The sequence below is a fragment of the Hippocampus bargibanti genome, linkage group LG02 (genome assembly GCF_051943395.1).
Source record: "Hippocampus bargibanti isolate YZ-2025 linkage group LG02, ASM5194339v1, whole genome shotgun sequence".
Classification (NCBI taxonomy): Eukaryota; Metazoa; Chordata; class Actinopteri; order Syngnathiformes; family Syngnathidae; genus Hippocampus; species Hippocampus bargibanti.
This window is the reverse complement of record NC_142735.1, coordinates 30,391,049-30,413,151: the sequence shown is the minus strand read 5'-3', so window position 1 is coordinate 30,413,151 and position 22,103 is coordinate 30,391,049. Positions and strand designations below refer to the sequence as shown.

The 22,103-nt window shown below is 44.5% G+C and overlaps 1 protein-coding gene across 3 annotated transcripts in view; it reads right to left on the bottom strand.

Moving 5' to 3' along the window:
* The window catches only part of zbtb4 (zinc finger and BTB domain containing 4), a 41,285-nt gene that overhangs the window by 8,699 nt on the left and 10,483 nt on the right, over window positions 1-22,103 (bottom strand). The window contains exon 3 of one of the 3 annotated variants that reach the window (XM_088990884.1): window positions 13,765-13,855. The exons of 1 other annotated variant lie outside the window; for it this stretch is intronic. The gene's annotated coding sequence lies outside the window, so the exon portion shown is untranslated. Of the gene's footprint in view, window positions 1-13,380; window positions 13,551-13,764; window positions 13,856-22,103 lie in introns of those variants that run through there. One more of the 3 variants, XM_088990883.1, reaches the window with a different exon arrangement.

The following is a 22,103-nucleotide window of genomic DNA, read 5'->3' as shown; positions in this document are numbered from 1 at the left end:
ACGTTTACACAAATTCCCAGCGGACAAATCAGCCCATTTTCAACAGAGCTTGTGCGCCATCCTGTGCATCTTTTGGGCGCTACATTGGAGTCCAGACAGCTCGAATTGATACTGAAGGACTTCTTTAATCGATTGCAAACATTTCTGCTTTCCTCTTCAGAACTATTTGAATCAAATTCATAACTGGATGAGTAACAAGAAAGCATCTTGTCTGAATCTGAAGCCATTGTTTTGATTCTGGAGCAAAGCAGCGTGTGAGCAATCGTGACGCCACAAACAAAGGGGTGGCACTTCCAATCTCATTTTGTGGCAGTTTTGGGACATTTTTATTGGTGTTTTGGATTTGACTAAAAATATCAGCCTGCGTGTTTTGGGTATTTTAGATGCTCTAAAATATTTTTCTGATGTCAGTTAGGAAACAAAAAAAATGGTGTCGGTTGTCCTTTAAATGTTTTAACCTTGGAAATTCAATGTATTGCCCAATACTGTGCAGTGCTGTTGAAAAAAATGCTTTACATTTAGGGCAGGCGATAGAACGTTTTTATATACACATCCGTAAACATCCTATGTTACTTCATTTCAACTCCTTTGCCTATGTAAGTTTAGTCTATATATAGATGTATGTAGTTTATTTGATAAGTGTGTATCTGTAGGGTGTACCATTATTAAACATCTTTATTTTTTCAGTCTGACATAATATTACATCCTTCTCGTAGCTGATAGGCCCGGTCGAAATGATGTCATCACTGCTGTATGTATAAAACCAGGTGAAAGCGGTGACTCTCTCTTTTGGCTCTCCCACTTTGACCTGACATGTCTCTCTGTTGTCTACAATAATAAAGTAATATTTTTTCTTCACAACTTTGGTCCCTGCTGATGTTTCATCATAAAACTCTGTAAAGCCCAGAACCAGAAAGAGATCCATCATTTATCCCAACAGCAGGCAATTATCTTTTTGTTGACTGTCGATACGTTTCGGTTGGTCAAAGTTAGGAACAAAAAAAACAGTGGCAAATATTTGGACCAACATTAAAATCACCATCAAATAAAAACAAGCATGACCTGACTGCAAAACGTTGCGTTTATTTAACTCATTCACTGCCAGGCCACATGCAAAAATGTTTCCCAGAGTTTTTATCATTTTCACTCAAATTGCAGGACCCACAGACAATTGAGTTTCAGGATTACATAAACTTTCAATTCAGCGTACGAAACCTTAGACTCTCTTCTTTCATCAAAAAGAAAGATTTAATTCCCAGGTTATATGGGTGTAGTTATCTGAGCTTGAAATGGGGGTAGCTGTACAAAATACAATACCACAACACGGCATCACTGGCCAAGAGATCCCACCAGCGCCTGTACTTCCTCCGCAAGCTCAAAAGAGTTGGAGCCCCGACCCCCATCACGACCTCCCTCTACCGCGGTACCATCGAGAGCATCCTGACCAGCTGCATCACCGTGTGGTACGGCGCCTGCACCGTGTCCTGCCGTAAGACTCTGCAGCGCATCGTGAGGACAGCTGAGAAGATCATCTGTGTCTCTCTACCCCCCCCTTCAGGACATTTACAACACCCGCAGAGCCATCAGGATCGCTGGCGATCCCACCCATCCCTCCCACAGCCTCTTCAGCCTGCTGCCATCGGGTAGGAGACCGCGGAGTCCCCGAGCCAAGACCAGCAGGCTCAAGGACAGTTTCTGCCATCAGGCAGTCCGGAGACTCAACTCCCTCCCAGCCCTGCCCCCCCTTCCCCCTTCCCACTGCCACACTCACCGAACTCTGAATACACACTACACGCTGTACTATCATCCTGAACTCTATTTTTCTGTTCTTTCTTTTGTTTTCTCTGCAAGACCTCACTTCAGCCCTTTTTTGTTGTTTGTTTTTGCATTACTACATTACGTCACTTTATATACGAGACTACCTCACTTTACATACGTCACTACCTCACTTTACAGACGACACTACTTCACTTTACATTCGGAAATTACATGCATTGTCTGTTGTCAATTGTATGTCTTTTTTAGCCACATTATAAGTGCCTTGCACGCTGGGTCCGAGAGGACATTAATTTCATCTGTGCTGTATGTCAGGCATATTAGCATATTTGACAATAAAGTTGACTTTGACAATACATATTGATTTATATAGCCCTTTAACAACACCTGAAGCTGTCAGCACAAACATGGACAAAAGGCAAATGCTGCTCCCTCGTGGAAGGGAAAAACATTGCAAGAGGTATAACCAGCACTTTATCGTCACCAGTAAACCTATCTCAGCCACAACACCCCTTTGCAACAAGATTCAAAATAATCGATTCGGATGAATGACCCAATGGCTCCTAAAAAGAGGCAGCTGTGCTCTCTTTCCGCTCCGGCCTCGTTGGACATTCCTGGCACAGCTTCATATCTGCCCGACAGGAATTTAACTCTTTGGTTGTGGAAAGGGAGGGAGGGGCCAGTTGCACAGCAGCGCTACCATTAGGACTTCAACCCTGAGGAGATCCTTCGCTACAAATAAATGCATAAATAAACAAATAATATGTTCGAACCCTTTGCCTTAGACAAAGTAAAAAACCGAAAATTTACATGTGAGGAATTAGCGACCAATAGCATGACGTTTATGCGATCCAAATAATTCACTTAGCTTAACCACCCCGTGCCAGCTTTTAAGGTGCTACATACAGTGATACCTCAGCTTACAAACGCCTTGGCTAACAAACCTTTCGGCTTACGAATGTTAAATTCACAAGAATTTAATCTTGGCATACGAACAATTTTTCAGGATACACACAGAGCGCCACAATGAGTAATGTGTCGAGCCCGTTCTAACAAGGAAATGGCAGACGACTATTTTTTGCTCCTCTATTCGCCGCCCCCAGTCTTCGGTTAAAGCCGCACGTGATTGGTCAAGAACGCAGCAGTGGCGAGGGGGGGGGGGGCATTATAGAAACACAGAGCTGCAAATAAAATAGGCAGATGACAGAGAGTGAGAAAATGGATATAAAACAGTGAAATTTGGACTCGTTTCAACTTTATTGGTAGTTCAAAGGCAGAGTGTAGACTGCAAGGTTAAAACATCTCATTAATCAGGCTCCACAAATAACCTGCACAAGCCATCTGTACACTTGATACAAGCTATCAATGCAGCTAAACAGGACACAATTGATGAGGAACTAGGTAAAATGATAGCAGAGAAAGCACCTCCAAGGGATCATTCCTCAAGATGGTGAATGGAGAAGGCTATGTTCCTCATCAAGTGTTTAATGCTGATGAAACTGGCCACTACATTCCATCAAGCCATCAACGACCATCACAAAGGTAAATAAAACCACTTTATTATACAGTACAGTTAATTTCTTTAATTATAATATCATAGCACATTTATTAAACATAAAATAAGATATATTTTGTGTCGTTTTAAGGCTTAGAAAATTAGAAAGTAGAACATTATGTTTTATGAGGACCTGGGAACGGATTATTCTCATTTTAATGGTTTCCTATGGGAAATTAATTTTTGGGATACACAATTTTCGCCTTACACACACTATCTGGGAACCAATTAAGTTCATAAGCCAGTCTATCACTGTACATCTAAACGGCGATCGCCCCCTCTTGTATCGGTGACGTAATTATGAGCTGCGATACCCAAGGCTGGCCATTTAAATGAAGCGGTGTCAAGCTGTGACCGCAGCGCTTCACGAAACGCAAAGCTTCATTTGAAATTCATTTTGAAAAAAAATGTTATCGAAACAACGAGCTCTTTTGCATTTTTCCCCTCATGTGACGACGCCACGCAGAGGAGTGGCGGGCGGGCCGTCAATGTGCAACGAGTCTTAGTTGAGCTATGACTTATTCACGAGGTGCAATTTGTCGAAGTGCTGATTGAGGGGTGAGGGTGGAGGGTTGTGGGAAGCTGCGTAAGAACGCAAATGACGCGAGGAGACAAAAATCCTCAGTCATGCTTTGCTGCTTGCGTTTTCAGGCGGCCAGGGAAGGCAGGCCGCTGTAAAATTCCACAGGCAGCACTGAACAAGCAGAAACTAGGTCAGCCCTGTTATTGCAGAGGAAGGAGAGAGAGAGAGAGAGAGAGAGAGAGAGAGAGAGAGAGAGGGGGGGGGGGGGGGGGGGGGTGAGTGAGTGAGTGAGTGAGTGAGTGAGTGGCGGGCAGAGAATGGCAGCGACAGAAAGGCTGTGGCGGGAATCGCTCACACCTTCCCCGCTCCCTCATCTCCATCCACGGCCTCGTCACTGTCGCATAATCACGAGGGCTGGGCGAACAAAAAAAAAACATATTTTGGACAAAAACATATTTCAAAAACTATTAACTAGCTATTTACGTTGCTTCTTGTTTTTCTCCTGTTAGGTTAAAATATTACAAGCTAGGTAGCTGTTTGCTATCTATTAGCTGGATAGCTGGCTGGCTATCGAGCTAGCTAGCGATTTGGCTATTTAGCTGGCTGGCTGGAGAGATAGCTGGCTATCTATTAGCTAGCTAAATTGCCAAATAGCTAGCTAGCTGAACAGCCAGCAAGCTAGACAGCTAATAGCTGGATGGATGGCTGGCTATCTATGTACTATCTATTAGCTAGCTAGCTATTTGCTATCTATTAGCTGTCTAACTGGCTGGATAATTGGCTATTTAGCTGGCTGGCTGGATAGATAGCTGGCTATCTATTAGCTAGCTTGCTAGCTTTCCATCTATTTGAGTTACTTGCCGTGTGTGGCTGCCACTACTCACCCACAGAAAAACCGATCCTGTGATTGTAAAAGTGACCTTGAGTTTTGAACGGCGCTTAGAAATCAAATGGATTATTATTATGATTATGATTATTATTATTATTATTATTAGCTAGCTAGCTTTCTATCTATTTGAGTTACTCCTGGGATGAGTGAACGCTGGCGTGTGTGGCTGCCGCTGCTCACACACAGAAAAATAAACTTATCCTGTAACTGTAAAGTGACCTTGAGAGTTTTGAAAGGCGCTTAGAAATGAAATGTATTATTATGATTATTATTATTATTATTTAAAAAAAGCCTTTGGGTCAAGCTAATTGATAGCCGAAGCCATGATGTACACATCGTAAACATTGTTTCATTCTTCTTCGTTTCTTTCTTCTTTATTTTATACTTCTTCGTCTGTTTCTTTTTTGTGTCTTCTTTTGGAGCAGTAACTTATAGGCTCTTTCAAACCACGTCAGTAATCTATTAGTCATCTATTAGCTGGCTACCTAGCTATTTGCTAGATATTTGCCGTCTATTAGCTATCTAGCTGACTGGCTGGCTATCTAGCTGGCTACCGATTAGCGATATATTAGCTGGCTACCGATTAGCGATATATTAGCTGGCTATCTAGCTAGCTGTTTGCTATCTATTAGCTATCTAGCTGACTGGCTGGCTATCTAGCTGGCTACCTGTTATCTATCTGTTAGCTGACTATCTAGCTATCTATTTGAGTTACTTCCAGGATGAGTGAATGCTGGCGCACTTATCCTGTGACTGTAAAGTGACCTTGAAATTTTTGAAAGGCGCTTACGAATTAAATGTATTATTATTATTATTATTATTACTATTATTATTACTATTACGATTATTATTACCTTGCTGGCGAATGCCCGTACGTGTCGGGAACTTCATTGAAATTGTATCTGTATCAAGGGGATAGGGATGGGCCAGGGGTGGGGGTCCTATTTTTGAGCAAATGCTTCCATTGGCATTGATCTGGAAAAAAAAATCGTCAAACATCGCTACAGGGCCGAGCGATTGATTAGCAATCATACAAATTGCTTTAGAAGCAGACGGAGCAGATATTGTCTTCAAGGCAAAGCGAGTGAACAAAGAGTCAAATGTCTCCGAGCTAGTCCCACAAGAGCACAGGTGTCAAAGTCAAGGCTCGGGGGCCAAATCTGGCCTACCACCTCATTTTATTCGGCCCGTAAAAGCAAATCATGCATGTCAAGTGCCAAGATGCTTGCTCAAGTCTGAACCAAAATTTCAAATTGTCCCATGTAAACCACAATAACAGTCATGATTTTGGACTCCAGATTTGATCGACACTTATTTTTTTGCTAGAGGGCCTGCAGAACTGATGGTGAAGGCTTCCAGGTAGATTTTGGACACTGGTAACAAATAATGGCTGGAAGGTGATTGGTTCGATGATGCTGAACTCATTCACTGCCAGACAATGTGCAAAAATGTGTCCGCTCCAGTGCCAGGCTTTTGTCATGTTCACTCAAATTGCAGGACCCACAGAAGTTTTAGGACTATATAAACATTCAATTTCGCGTAACAAACTGTAGACTCTTTTCTTATTTCTTTATTCAGAAAGTTTGTTAATTCCTAAGTTATATGGGTCTGGAGTTATCTGAGCTTGAAATGGAGTTGGCTGTACAAAATACAATGCAATACATACATATTGGTTTATATAGCGCTTTAACAACAGCTGAAGCTGGAACAAAGCGCTAACTTGGACAAAAGGCTAATGCTGCCCTCTTGTGGAAAAGAAAAAAAAACATTGCCCGAGGCCATGGGCGGTGCTTTATTGCCACCCAAGTATTAAAAAAAAACTAAATCCAAACAAATTCGGGAATGGCAGTGAATGAGTTAATTTGTTGTGCGTTTTGTATGCAATGTATGTGGATTCTTATGGTTTCCCCAAATTCATAACAACGCCGCGGACGGGACATTCGACCGCACCGAGAACAAGACTGAAGTGACGTTGTTTGGTCCCATTGGCCTTCCAACAGCCCACCCTGCGAACTTGGGCCTCCTGACTCTCACTTGGGTCTGAAATTGGACAGCCGTTTCAAATCGCAACGGCAAATTGCCGTTATTGTCAAATCCGAGACAAGACGACAAAAGTCAAGCCTCTCCTTTTTTGACAAGGACTTAGGGATACTGTCCTTCATGCCTGGCCGGATGACTTTGGTCCACTTGACTTTGGAGTGAGCCGATCCTCCATCAAGCATCTCCAGTTGGTCCACAATGCCGCTATTCATATCACTCCTACTCCTGCGTCCCCCTACTGGTTCCTTTTTCAGAGTTCCTAACTAATTTTTCGCAGGTCGTATCTGCGGACGGAACATTAGACCGCATAGAGAGCTCAGCGGAAACTCTGAAGGGACTCTCTGATAGAGATTAGACAGAATGGAAGTTATCATATTTAAAAGTTTCATGTTGTTATGTTATATGATGACTCGAGTACACAATGAAAGCACAGAAACCATCGGTCAATCTGAGTTGAACAAAACACAGCCTGTTCACCTGTCATCTTCATCTAGGAGATCTAGCCTTGGGCAGAATTTAGGACTTGGAAAACTCCTTACAAATCTATCAGTTCGTGGAAAAGACAACCAGTTCAAATATCGATTTTTATTGCTTACAGCTGTTGGTGCTTAGAACGTCCAGGGGTGTGGTATTCTAATCAAGAAAACTATGTTTTACTAATGTATCACCTTAATTTGCATATCAATAAATAGCTTGGCAGAAGGCTGCAGAATTCGGGTCGAACATCCGATCGAACAGCTTTCTCCTTGGAATTAAGGTTCTCGACAAGCCCTCTTGCCGTCCATTTTGTAAACTTGTCATCTGGATTCTTTGGATCTGGACTGTTCTGATGCTTTTTACCGTCATTTGTCATTCATTTGTCATTGCCTGCCAGGACTTTATGCACGACAAAGCGTAATCCGATTGATGGTAAACCGCACTTGAAAGACTTGATTCGGACCAACGAACAGAGCAGCGCAGGTGTCCATTCGCGCATGTCCATTTGAGAGGACTCATCGGGCCAAAGTTGCCCGATGAGTGCCCGCACACACACAAACACACACGTTCCTGGTTTTGTGAGGTCTGGATAACTCCAGATAAAGGAGTGAGGACCACAGTTGCTGATAAGTTTAGAGAAGAACTAGTGTTACATTTGAACATTAAATGTCACCCCATTTTACACTTCAACTTAATTAAAAACAAAGCAATAAAAAGTGGACTTGGAACTGAAATAATAGCAGGAGTGAGGTTTCTGAATGGCTACATTCAAAGTCCTCACCCCTATTGCGAATGTGGTTAAAATATTGTTTTACTTTTTACTCTCATTAACCACGCACACACACACACACAAACACACACAGTGAGTAAAAAGTGTGTGTATCCAAGTGAAATGAAAATACACACACCAAAAAAATCATTTTGGGTGAAATTGTGAGGACCTCTCTGAAACTTTAACAGATGCATATATATATATATATATATATATATATATATATATATATATAGACCCTCGAGAAGCCTTTAGAATGAAAAACTTGTGAGGACCGGCCTAATGGTCCTCATTACGTATGGTATAAAATGTTAGTGGTCCTCACAAGACTAGTCATACAAACACACACACCATTCTTATCATGAAGAATGCAGCAGAAGGCCACAAGTGTTTTTGGTCTACTGAATGCTTTGGGAGATTTGGACTCAACGCTGAGCTGACGACCCGCCGGAGAGGGAAGCTCTGACGCCGAGCAGAGCAACCCCGGCGGACTACGAGTAGGCGGACTCGGCGTGAGACGGCGCCCGGGCTCCAAATGTCACCGTGTCATGCGTCGCCCGCGCTAGGAAAATGCCTGGCTGTCTGCGTGCGAGGCGACGTTGTCATCCCCTTCGCAACCGCCGCCCCCTTTGGCAACGGCCCCACCCCCCGCCTCCTATGACGCAGGCACCCGCAGGCACAGGCTGTTCGAATGGCTGCGGCCGGACGACGCACGAGCAGAAGAAAACGTCTCCCTGTGCCTTGCCTCTTTTTTTTTCAGACTGCACTTATTGACATTGCAACCTTCCCTCGGTCGTGCTGTCAAGCGGATATTAGAGCACCGACCCAAATGGATTTTCACGAAAACGCCACCTCCCCGATTTGGCAGAAGAAAAACACCCGGAAACGGTCAATCTCACTCAAACCACGTAGGTTTAGGCTCCCTTGCGGTTTTAATAAATGGACGTAGGAGAGTGAGGACAGTTGACGTGTCAGTCAAATTTACAACAGCTTGGGAAAAAAATCCGATCTTTTTTTTTGGGGGGTCGATTGAAAATGTACATTAAAGACAGAACAGCGGACACCTTTATACATACACATTCGGAAAAAAGTGTGTATTCCAAACATCAATTTCCTATAGGAAATCATTAAAATGAGAATAATCCGTTCCCAGGTCCCCACAAAACATCATTTTCAACTAAATAAGCCTTAAAACTACACACAATATACCTTATTTTATGTGTAATAAATGTGCTATAGTATTGTAATTAAAGAAATAAACCGTACAATATAATAAAGTCGATGGCTTGATAGAATGGATAGCTTTTTGCATAAAGCTCAAGGGGTTGTACATCTTAGAAGTTGTGATATTGCAACAGATGCAGGCAGACACACTCGAAACTTCATTAATAGCTGGTTCCCTTGCTTGTCTTTTATCTTCAGATTGGACAGATGGCTTGCGGAGCCTGATTGATGGGATATTTTAACCTGGCAGTCTACACTCTGCCTTTGAACTACCAATCAAGTTGAAACGAGTCTAAATTTCACAGTGTTTTCTATCCATTTTCTCACCATTTCACTTTTGTTTTTTGTTTCAAGCTCTGTCGTCTCCTTTTCGTGTGTTTCTGCACCCCCCGCTCACGGCTACGTGTGTCCTGCTGCATATGTCCGCTCCTTTCTCTACCACGGATCTTGACCAATCACGTGCGGCTTTAACCAAAGACTGGTGGCGGGGAATAGAGGGAAAAAAAAAGCCGGCTGCCATTTCAGGAGCTCCAAGAACCGTCTCGTTAGCGAACGACACATCATTGTGGTGCTCCGTATGTTTCCCAAAAACTAGTTTATATGCTAAGATTATATATACAGTAAAGTCTTGTTATATCGATATTCAAGGGAGTCCGAAAAAATATCGATATAACCGGGACTATTGATATATCCGACCCTGTTTGCATGTAATTTTCTCCGTGCGTGCATAGAAATAGTATCGATATAACCGGGACTATCAATATATCCGATATCGATATAACGAGACTTTACTGTATATCGCGAATTTAACATTCGTAAGGCGAACATTCCGTTAGCTAAAGCGTTCGTAAGCCGAGGTATCACTGTATATATATGCAGGGAGAGAGAGAGAGATGAGGAAAAAAATATGTATAGCCCCTCCCCCCCCCCCCACCCCCCCCCCCCCCCCCCCCCATTGTGTGACTTCAGGAGAATATGTTGATGCCTGAAAGGGTTGTCCTACTTTTCCCAACGCTGGCTTGTGTTCCCGCCCGTGTGCGTCATGTGGCGGTTTTTCAACGAAGCAGCTTTGAGGAATTAGCGCTCTTCCCAAATCTGCGAGCGTGGACGTGACGCCGTGGCGCTGCCCTCTCCCCGCTCTAAACCGCATCCCGCAAAAAAAACAGAAGCACATCCCGCCGTTTTCCGGCCACTCGGCAGCACGCGGGATGGGGAAGGTCGCTCGGACTTTCTCTCCTCGCTCGGGTCTTTCTGAAGACCTTTCTTTGCACAAGCCCAACCGCTCAGGTCACATTCTAGGCCGTAGGTGTCAAAGTCAAGGCCTGGGGGCCAAATTTGCACCCACCATATCATTTTATTCGGCCCGCAGAAGTCAATCATGGGCGTCAACTTTCATAATTCTTGCTAAAAACCAAACGGAAATGTCAACTGGGTAATTAACGCCATGGGTAATTAATAACAATGACATTTCAATTGTATTATTATTATTATGATTATTATTATGTTTTGTTCACACGATCTTTACGGGTGTTCATTGTTTGGTCTGCCATTTTGTTTCACGTCTTAAGTACTAATACCTATTCGCTAGCTAATTGCTATCTATTCGCCGGCTAATGGCTATCTATTCGCTAGCTATTAGCTATTTATTCGCTAGCCATTAGCTATCTATTCGCTAGCTATTAGATATCTATTTGCTACCTAATAACTATCTATTCGCTGGCTAATACCTATCTATTCGCTAGCTATTAGGTATCTATTCACTAGCTAGCTTGCTTGCTATGTATTTCAGCTACTTCGGGGTTGAGTGAACGCTTGCGCGTGTGGCTGCCGTGCTCACCCACAGAAGAAAACTTATCCTGTGACTGTAAAGTGACCTTGAGAGTTTTGAAAGGCGCTTAGAAAAATGTATTATTATTATTATTATATATTTTTTCTGAGGGAAGCCAGAACTTCGAATCGGCCCGGGAGGGTTTGACATCACTGGTCTAGGTCCACACCCAACAAGCGAAATCCTCAAAAAATCAAGGACATTAAAAAAAAAAATCCTAAAATGCAATTCAAAACTAATTGCAAACAAAAAAAATGCAGAAAATAATATAGGCCCGGAATTACGGCAACGTGGCTTTAAGAGGCAGTTTGTGGGCGCAGAGTCAACCTGCTCTTTCCATAGAAGCATTTTTCCAAACCTTCCATAAACTGACACAGCACATTGATGGCTCTCCTTTCCCATATGGGGAGCCACACACACACACACACACACAAAATCAGCGACTACAGCCTACTTCCTGTAAGCTTTGACAAAAACACCCATAGCAAACAAATGACGAGGCCCAATTCATTGTGATTAATTTTATCAGCTGCTATTTTAAAAGAGGCAAAAATTGGACTTGTTCTTTTTTTTTTTTACACACCTTGAAATATGACAGCATAAGTCAATCGTGTTACACTAATTTTTTGGCCGCGAACCACAAAAAAATTAGTTTCCGAGAGAAATTAGTTCTCGAAGGCCGTTATGAATTTGGGGAAGCCATTCGAACACAGAACACTCCAAGCCAAGGCCCGGAGGCAAAATCTGCCCCACCGCATCATTTTATTCGGCCCGGCCCGCAAATCAAACTGGTAAAATTCCATAATGATTGCAAAAGTCTGAACCAAAAATGTCAAATTCCCCCATGCAAACCACAATAACAGTCATTGTTTTTGACTTTGATTTTGAATACGAGTTCTAATTCATTTGCGCTCCGTAAATAATATGTGAAGGGGATGAAACATTCTAATGGTTTCCCCAAATTCATAAATGGCCTCCTGAGATGAAACCGGAACTACAATGTGGCCTGTGGCAAAAAATTACCTTGACACCCCTGCATTAAAATGTTTAATCCTTCCTTCATTGTAACTGGTGGATATGTCGTTGGTTACCATGACAACAAAAATAAAATTTATTTGGTCTTGTTCTGTAAAAGTGTTTAACATTTCTATGCAAACCTTTATATGTGTGTTTTTTCTTAAAATCGTCTTTAATACTTTATTTATAATGTTAGACCGACAGTCTAAAGTCTACGTCAAAGTTTATCTACTTTCAGTTCATAAGGTGCACACGGTACCTTATTAATCTGCTTATTTACTATACGTCTTGTCGAATTTATTGTAATGTTAATTGTCATTTTTAAATGTCCTTTATAGTTTTCACGGTGTTCCAAGTGTTTCACAATAAACGTTTGTGACATCAGTACGAAGCGTCATCCTTGATCGGGGTAGATACATTCATATTACGCACAACAAATAAATGAATAAATCCTTTTCTAATCTGAAGTCAACAATAATGACTCTTATTGTGGTTTCATTGGACAGTTTGAATTTTTGGTTCGGACTTTAGCAAGCATCATGGAATTTTTTTTACAAGTCCGATTTGCTTACGCAGGCCGAATAAAATGAAGTGCCAATTTTGGCCCAAGGGCCTTGGCTTTGATACATGTCACATAAATCAATGATAGTGACGATCTCCCCCCCCCCAATATTTTGCCACCTTTTACCAATCCATATCTATTTTTTACAAATAAAAGGGTTACATGGAGAACGCGCACACGCTCTCCAGATTGTGCCAACAAACTGCAATTTGGAAAGGTTAAAACAAAAGACTGTCAAGAAGCGACGTTCGTGGAAAAGCAACCATGAAATAATCAGTTGAAGTTGCGGTAGCGGCGTTGGGGTTGTCCTCGGATTGGAAAACATGGGGGAACCCCAAAAGTGTCCGAGCTCCTTGAGTAAAACGCTGGGACAAAAACTTCACATCACATATTCCCTGTGACCTCGATCCCTGAACGCATCATACTTTCCATAAGTTCATGGGGGGAGGGGGGGTCAGAAACCATGGAAACCACAGAAAGCCAGGGGTGGGCAGCTGACGCCTGATTGTTTGTTCCCCCCCCCCCCAAAAAAAAAAAGAAAATACAACTAAAAAAATCAAATCTAAACGCCCTCCAACAATCTCTATCACAAGAACTAAAATGGACGACGACGGCACACGGGGCGGCCCGCTAACCAAAACAAGCCAGAGGGACACTCAACGGAAAGACATGTGCTGGTCTGGGTGGGGGTCGAGTCCCTTTCATGCACGTTCTGACCTGTCAGTCCCCAGCAGAGCGACGCCCACCCGCTCGGACGGATCGAAAACTTTCAGCGTCCGCCCTCGGTCACCAAATTTTAAAAAAAGTGCGACATAGGGCGAAGATGAGCTAGAGCGAGGCCTCGCGGCGCGCGCCCGCACACGCGCACGAACGAGCGCACACACCCACTGGCTCTCACGCATGGCGACAAATCAACACAAATGGCCGCCTCCCTCTCGCTCTCGCTCGCTTCACCCGCGGAAAAACAGGAATGGCGAGCGAGCGAGGCCTGTGGGCGGGCAGGCTGACGGACGAGACGAGTCGGCCTCGCCTCCCTTCCGCCTTTTTCCCGCTCCGGGTGGCGGCGAGGTGGGTAAGCGAGCAAATAAGGGAGCTACGTACCTCTGAAAGCCTCCTGCTGCATCTCTGCCGCGATGTGTCTTCTCTCCCCTGTCTCGCCCCCTTCTCGCTCGCTCGCTCGCTCACCCTCCGTCTGTGGTCGAGAGTGAGGAAGTGAGGGAGGGAAGGCAAGTGAGCAAGAGAGCGAGAGCACAGGCGGCGAAGGAAGACAGGGCAGGAGCGATTCTCAACACTCGAACTTGCACCCCCCTCTCCCTTTTCTCCCTGTCTCATTTCTCTCTCTCCCTTTCCCTCTACCCCTCTCCCTTTCTACGGAGCTCTCTTTCCCTTTCTCTTCACCTTTCTCTGCCTCTCTCTCCCTTTCTCTCTACCCCTCTCCCTCTGTAGCTCTCTTTCTCTTCACCTTTCTCTCTCTCATTGTCTCTCTCTCCCTTTCTCTCTACCTCTCTTTCTCTCTACCTCTCCCTTTCTTTCTACCTCTCTCCCTTTCTCTCTACCCCTCTCTCTCTTGCTCGCCCCTCTCCCTCTCAGCCCCTCTCTCCCCCTCTCACTTTCTCCCTCTAGTTTTCTCTCCCTCTCTCCCGTCTCTCTCTCCCTCTCTCTCTCCAGGTTTTACCTCACATACACACATACACCCATACACACACGAATCGGAGTGCTTTTCCCGATTCCCCTTGCAAGTGACCCCCCCCCCCCCCTAAAAAAACCTCCCTTCACACCCCACCCAACTGAATCAAATCTTCTTTTTATTTGGAAGTGTCATTCCCTTTTCCCTCCCTGCGCGCGCGCACACACATACGCACACGCACACGACTTTATACACACAAAGCCCGATTGGGGCGAGGGAGGGAGCGGCGGAGCGAGCCGCGAGGACGCCATTTAAGCAGTTTGTCACGAGCGCAGCGAGTCCCCAAAATGGCTGAAAACAAAAACAGGAACCGAGCTAAGTCGCAAAGACCCCGGCCCAGAGCGAGTACGGAGGAGTGGACGGACAGACGGGGAAAGAAAGAGAGAGAGAGAGAGAGAGAGAGAGAGAGAGAGAGAGAGAGAGAGAGAGAGAGAGAGAGAGAGAGAGAGAGACGGGGGGGAGGAGGGGAGAGGTCGAGAAGACAAAGTGAAGGCAGGCAAATGGCGGAGGGTGTGAATGTCCCCGTGAAGCCAAAAGTTGGAGAAGCATAAATGAAGCCCCCCAAAGACATGTTGATCCGGGTCAACTGGGTTTGACTCACTTGACAAGGTGTGGCTCTTTGGCCCTTTCGATCCGTTTCGCGCCACTCAAAGCTTACGTCCAACTCAACATAAAAAAACGAGGGAAATGGACATCCAATTGAAAATAAGCAAAAGTACTTCAGCTCATGATACTTCGGCCACTGCGACCAGAATGCGAGGACACCAAATCACTTGCTAGCAGTTAGCATGCGTTAGTCACCATTTTTAGACTATTTCAAGTCGGACCGTGACAACATCTGCAAATCTCAAAATAAGTCTGAGTCTGCCTGGGGCGACCAATCCAAGATGTTGGGTGATGTTGGAGAAATTGAGTTGTGCTTGTTTTTTTTCTTTTTTTTTTTTTTTGGGGGGGGGGGCTTTTTAAGAAATGCTTTAAAGTGAGATTGGACACGGAAAATCTGTTCCAAAACAAGTCAACAGTATACGTTAATCAATAGTCGTTTTCTCTTGAGGAACGTTCTTCTCTGATTGTCTGATGAGTTTCAGCTAAAAAAACCTCCACCGTTTGCCCAAAAAACTTGATTTGACTCTGATGGAAGCTGAATGTCAAACTTTTTTAGTTTGAACAAGCGCATTCTGCTGTTTTCTCTTCAATTGTGTGTGGGGGGGAGGGGTCTCGAGGGCTCTGGCTGCTCGTCAATTTGTCATTTAAAGGACAACCGACACCATTTTTTTTGTTTCCTAACTGACATCAGAAAAACGTTTTATAGCATCTAAAATACCCAGAACACGCAGGCTGATATTTTTAGTCAAATGCAAAACACAAAATAAAAATGACTTAAAGTGTCCCAAAACTGCCACAAAATGAGCTTGGAACTGGGCAGATTCAGAAAGTCCCGCCCCCTTGTTCGTGACGTCACTATTGGTCACACACTGCCTTGCTCCAGAATCAAAACAATGGCTTCAGAGAGTTCAGATTCGAAGAAAATGCTTTCTTGTTAGTCAGTTATGAATATAATTCAAATAGTTCTGAAGAGGAAAGCATACATGTTTGCAATCGATTAAAGAAGTCCTTCCGTATCAATTCGAGCTGTCTGGACTCCAATGTAGCGCCCAGAAATGCACTAGATGGCGCACAAGCTCCGTTGGACATGGGCTGATTTATCTGCTGGAAATCTATGTAAACGTTCTTTATGCGTGTTACCGCAATTGGTTGCGACACACGATTCACCATTGTGTTATTTATGTAGTTTTCCTTCTAATTTCGCCATCAACACAGTGTTTTCAGATGAAAAAAAGTACCCAAAATGCATTGTGTCGCTTTCTCGGTCACGGGCATTCCCTCCGTGACGTCACTTAGGGCATCGTCATCAACTCGAAAACAAGACTTCCTGAATATTCAGCGCGAGTCTTAAAAGGTAAAATATAGCTATATGAAGTGGAATCTTTGTAAAATGCGCTCAGTAGAAGTCGTTTAAAGTGATTTTATAAATTATGGACGCAACTTGTCCGGAGGTGTCGGTTGTCCTTTAAAGCAATGCATACTTGAATACAATCACATATAGACAGCGAATAGGACACGACAGCGTGAAAACGATGACAACGGTGAGGGGTTGCGACGTTTGCCACGTTTGTCAAAATCCCGAATTTTCTCGTCACTTACTGGACGGCGGATGAAGGGCTGGTCCTTCTCTGTGGCTCCGAGGCCGTTTTTACTCAATAGCGCCCACATGGCCAAAGCGAGCATTGCACAAGCAGCGGCAGGAAAATCAAAGTCAGCCGAGGCCCATTTTGTTGCTTTGGGTTCAGAGGCGTCGACGCCGTAAGTGTGGCCGTCACGCTGACCGTTTCAGTAGCCCCCCCCCCCCCCCCCCCCCCCGCCGCCCCCCCCCCCCCCCCCCGCTACCCCATCCAAACCACAAGTGAATCCTGACGCCGGCCGGCCGCCCACCCGCCTCCTGCCCTTTTCCTCTCGCTCCCTTTCATCGCTCGCTTTCTCCCTCTCGCCCTCATTGTGAGCCACCGCCGCGCTGGTCGCCATGGGAACCGCTCGGGGGATTGGGTGTTGTTCCTGTGACCTCTCCGGCGGCTCTCGGGCGTTGGAGGACAAACTTTTTTTTTCCGCCACCCACCGCCAAATCATTCACTCGCCGAAGACGAAAAATGACGTCCGGGTGTAAAGCGCCAGAGAAAGAAAAGCGAGACCGTTTGTAAGAAGCGGCAAAGACAATAGCTTTTGGCGTCAGCGTGCGTGGCCAATCCGCACGCGTGCTCGCCATCAGCTGCGCCATTCAGAGCGCCCCTGTCGTCCAGCCGCCCCTATTCATGGATCTTTGGCCCTAACGTGATCACCGCCTTTCATTCTGTGCGACCAAGCGACATCTGAACAGCGAAACGGAAAACAACCGACCCCCCCTTTCCCCACCACTGCCAAAAGAAAAAAAAAGAAAAACGCAGGCAAGCAGGAAGCCATCTTCCCTGAAAATGTGGAGCTGGCCAGCCCGCCAAGGTCGCACCAGAAATAGAAACTTGAGCCGGAATCCATTTGCCGTATTTGAACAATCATCGGTTCAGTCGCAAACAGTCGACGAAAACGCATATGAATCGATTCAAGTACAGTGATACGAACGAACCCTTTGGCTTACGAACTTTTCGGTTTCCGAACGTTAAATTTATGAACATTTTACCTTGGCATACAAACTTTACCTTTACTCTGACATCGTCGTATAGGGACCGAACGGCCCGTATCAGGCGCTCCTGTACCCCATACTCCCGAAGCACCCTCCACAGAACTCCACGAGGGACACGGTCAAACGCTTTCTCAAAGTCCACAAAGCACATGTAGAGTGGTTGGGCGAATTCCCACGCACCCCCCGAGGTCCCTGTTAAGGGTGTAGAGCTGGTCCACTGTTCCAATTAAGTTCGTAAGCTAAGGTAACACTGTACAGTAATACCAACTTCAGAAAATGTGTAAGGTAAAAAGTGTGCATTCCAAACATTAATTTCCCATCGGAAACAATTAAAATGAGAATAATCCGTTCTGAGGTCCCCACAAAACATAATTTTCTACTTACTAATTTTCTAAGCCTTAAAACTACACAAAATATATCTTATTTTATGTATACTAAATGTGCTATGGTATTGTAATTAAATAAATAAACTGTACCGTTTAATAAAGTCGTTTTATTGACCTTTTGTGATGGTCGTTGATGGCTTGATGGAATGGATAGCTTTTTGCATAGTGTCTGAAGGTTGTACATCTTAGAAGTTGTGATATTGCAACAGATGCAGGCAGACACACTAGAAACTTCATTAATAGCTGGTTCCCTTGCTTGTATGTTCTCTTCAAATTGTACAGATGGCTTGTGCGGGTTATTTGTGGAGCCTGATTGATGGGTTATGGGATAAGTCCAAAATTCGCTGTGTTTTCTATCCATTTTCTCACCATTTCACTTTTTTTGTTTCAAGCTCTGTCGTCTCCCTTTCATGTGAGTGTGTTTCTGTTTCTGTAACCCCTCCCCCCGCTCACTGCAGCGTGTGTCCCCTCCCTCCTCTACCACGGATCTTGACCAATCACGTGTGGCTTTAACCGAAGACTGGGGGCGCGGAATAGAGGGGAAAAAAATGCCATTTTAGGAGTTCCGAGAACCAGCTCGTTTGCAAACGACACATCACTCATTGTAGCCCTCTGTGTGTTTCCCGAAAAATATTTCGTATGCCAAGATTATATTCTCGCGAATTTAACGTTCGTAAAATGAGGTATCACTGTACAGTCAAATTTGGGTTTTGAAATGTCTCTGTTTTCGACCAACTATTTCTTGTTTTTTTATGCCAGGGTTTACAATCAAAAACTGGTTCTCGACCGAACTGAGCGCACCTGAATGCATCACTCCGCTTCCTTCTACGTCACTTCCTCCTGTCGCGTCTCATTGTTACAGACGGATTATCCTCATGTAACGTTCCATTGTGAGTCGACGTGTTTGTATTGTTCAATATCAATTAAAAAAATCACACATTGATTACACTGATTAGAATGGAAAATCTTTCAGTTTTCAGAGAAATCGGTTTTCAAACAGGTTTCTGGAACGGATTATGGTCAAATACCCGTGTTTGACTGAGTCAATCAATCAATGTAATCAATGTCTGCTTTTTTTGACTCAGCTAAACCTGGGTTTTCGAACGTCTCGGTTCTTGACCAATTTGGTTTTTGATTTTGACCCAAAATTTTAGTTTATTTCATGCCTCGGTTTACAAGCAAAAATAAGTCCAAACTAAGCGCATCTGAATGTACCATTAGACTCCTCTCCACGTCCATATACGTCACTTCCTCGTGTCATGTCTCATTGTGACCGGCGCATTCATATTGTTAAATAAAGTTTTTTTTTTTTTTTTTTTTTTTTTTTTTTTACTGAGAAGCAGACGTGTTAGTTAGGCTGAGATCTTCACAAATTGGACACTATCCTCGTGTAGCGTTCCATTGTGAGCAGGCGTGTTTGTATTCATTTATTATTATTATGGTTCAATCACAAAAAGGGCAGACATCGATTACTTTGATTATACTGAGAAATGTTTCAGTTTTCGAACAAGTTTCTGGAATGGATTATGGTCGAAAACCCACAGTTGGCTGTATTTTTTTAAGGATTTACACCCAAAAATCGGCAGCGTCACCTTGGGTTCCATTCTTAGTTTAGTCCAATTATGTAAACAAGACTTTCTCTAGCTGTGATTTGGCAGCAAGGCTGGCTGAAGATCGGCCACATTTAAGCCACTGCACTGTCTCAAACACTTGCGTGTGTTATTGGCAAAAGAAAAGCTACTTTAGAATTGATCCGTTTGACCAATTTGGCAATTTGAAATCAGAATCTGTGGTGTCTCCAATTGGGGGGGAGGTGGGTTCAAAGCCTGGGAACGGGTGAGCAGCAGCATCCTTGCTCGAGACTTCTTCAAACAGCCTCATTTCAGCCAAACAAGTGTTTTAGACAGGGGGGGGGGGGGTCCTTGATTAATCCGTGCAGTTGATACCCTCAGAATCTTGACATTTAGGATTCTTTTTTGTGGTTGTTCTCGTTACAGCATCAGAAAAAAAGGTCATAACGTCCAAACACCCCCCGCGACTGCCCCAAATACAGAGAATGGGGGTGGTGGATCCCGTAGCAATTCTAGACCAAATGCATGTCACCCACACGGTGGAAAGACATTTGGGAAGGATGTGACATTGCGGGTATACGTCATCGTTTTCGGCGTGGCGCCATAGCGAGTGTCCCGCTTGCGATCACACGGCGGAACGTCGAACGACAAGGGCGCCCGGGAGGTCAAAGCTTTTTTCCTCACGCAAAGGGAAGGCCAGCGCCGAACGAGAGAGCGAGAGATAGAGAATGAGAGCACGGCACGGGCGAGTCGGAAAGAAATGAAGAAATCAAGGCTGAGGAGAGAGAATATAAAAATAGCGCAGTCTGTAAACACCTCTGGCCCAATTTGAGGCGTGTGACGGCGCCGGCCCTCGACAAGACGTGTTTCCCGCCGACTGCATTTGACCTCTCAACACAAACGTGCTTTGACCCAACAATCATGAAATGGCGCTAAAACCCGAGGACCGTGCGTCATGTCTCGATGACAATCTGTCCTTTTAAGCCTCAGGTGTCATAATCAATCAATCAATCAATCAATCAAACATAACCATGTTACCTACATTATTTGAAAAAAAAAATGTTTTTTTTGTTTTTCCTCTGAAGCTGCAGTAGCGAATGAGGTAGCTGGCTCTCTTTCTATTCAGCTAGCTGGCTAATCCCTTAGATCACAGGTGTCAAAGTCAAGGTCCATGGGCCAAATCTGGCCCACCGCCAGATTTTATTGGACCCGCAAAAGCATATCAAGCATGTCAAGTGCCATGCTCATCTATCGAGCGAGCTAGCGATCATCAAGCTAGCTAGCAATCGAGCTAGCAAGCGAGTGAGGTAGCTGGCTCTCTTTCTATTCAGATATCTGGCTAATCCCTTAGATCACAGGTGTCAAAGTCAAGGCCTGGGGCCCAAATATGCCCTGCGACATCATTTTATTCGGCCCGCGAAAGCAAATCAGGCATGTCGTATATATGATGCGTGCTAAAATCCAAATCAAAATGTCAAATTGTCCCATGTAAACCACAATAACAGTCATTATTTTGGACTTCAGATTTGAAAACTCGTCATTCATTCATTTGCTGTGTACTCTATACATAATATGTGGAGGTGATGATAACATTCTAATGGCTTCCCCAAATTCATAACAGCCCTCAAGAGGAAACCGTAACGACAATGTGGCTCACCATAAAAAAAAATCTTTGACACCCCTGTTTTAAACTGCGCTTGTCAGACAAGAAGCGGGCAGATAACAAGTGGGTGCATGCGGAGCAAGGCGATGACAAAAAAATGAAGAATAGGTCGGCATTTTGAACATCATTTTGCTGCTGTGGATTGCAAATTTCCCCAATAAAGGCTTTCTGCATCATATTCTGATCATCAAAACGCAAAATTGAGAATCAAGCGTCACCGCTAAGAATGAAGGAGAAGTCAGCTGCAAAAAGTTTCGCTGAACTCACGTTGCTGAGAGGAAGATTCGTGTTATTTTCGTAGAAGCTTCAGCTGGCTTGCTACTCTCGCCCGCCTGACACACGTTGGCGGAGTGGCTCTCAATTCAGTTGCGCCTGCCATTTCGGACAATCCTCACAAAGGGACAACGAAGAAGGACGCAGCTGCCGCGCTCAGCGCTAAGCTCAGGCTAATATTGACACGGCTAGCGCATCTGATACTCCAACGAAGCGCTTGGATGTCCATGACACTTTTCGCAAACGTCTGACCGGAACCCTGTTGAAGCGCGTCCAAGTTTGATCGGCAAAACGGCATCGCATAAAAAAGGGAGCGGCGAAAAATTACACAGGCTGAACACAACCAGAAACGGAAATTAATTAACTTTCCGTTCCGCCAGGAGAGATGGCCAAGAAGCGGGGAAGAAATCATTTCATTGATTCTAGCTTTGCTTTTGGAGAAGGAAATCGGATTTGTTGTGATTTGGCTCAGCGGTATAGCAGTAGTTTCCCAACTGAGAGGTTGGGGCTTCAATCCCAAAGTGTCCTGGAGCAAGAACCCTGAGTTGCTGGGTCATCCGGAGCTCATTCAGGAGTGAAGCAGTTAAAGTATTTGAGGTGGAAAAGCCCTCTCTCTATGCAAGTGCCA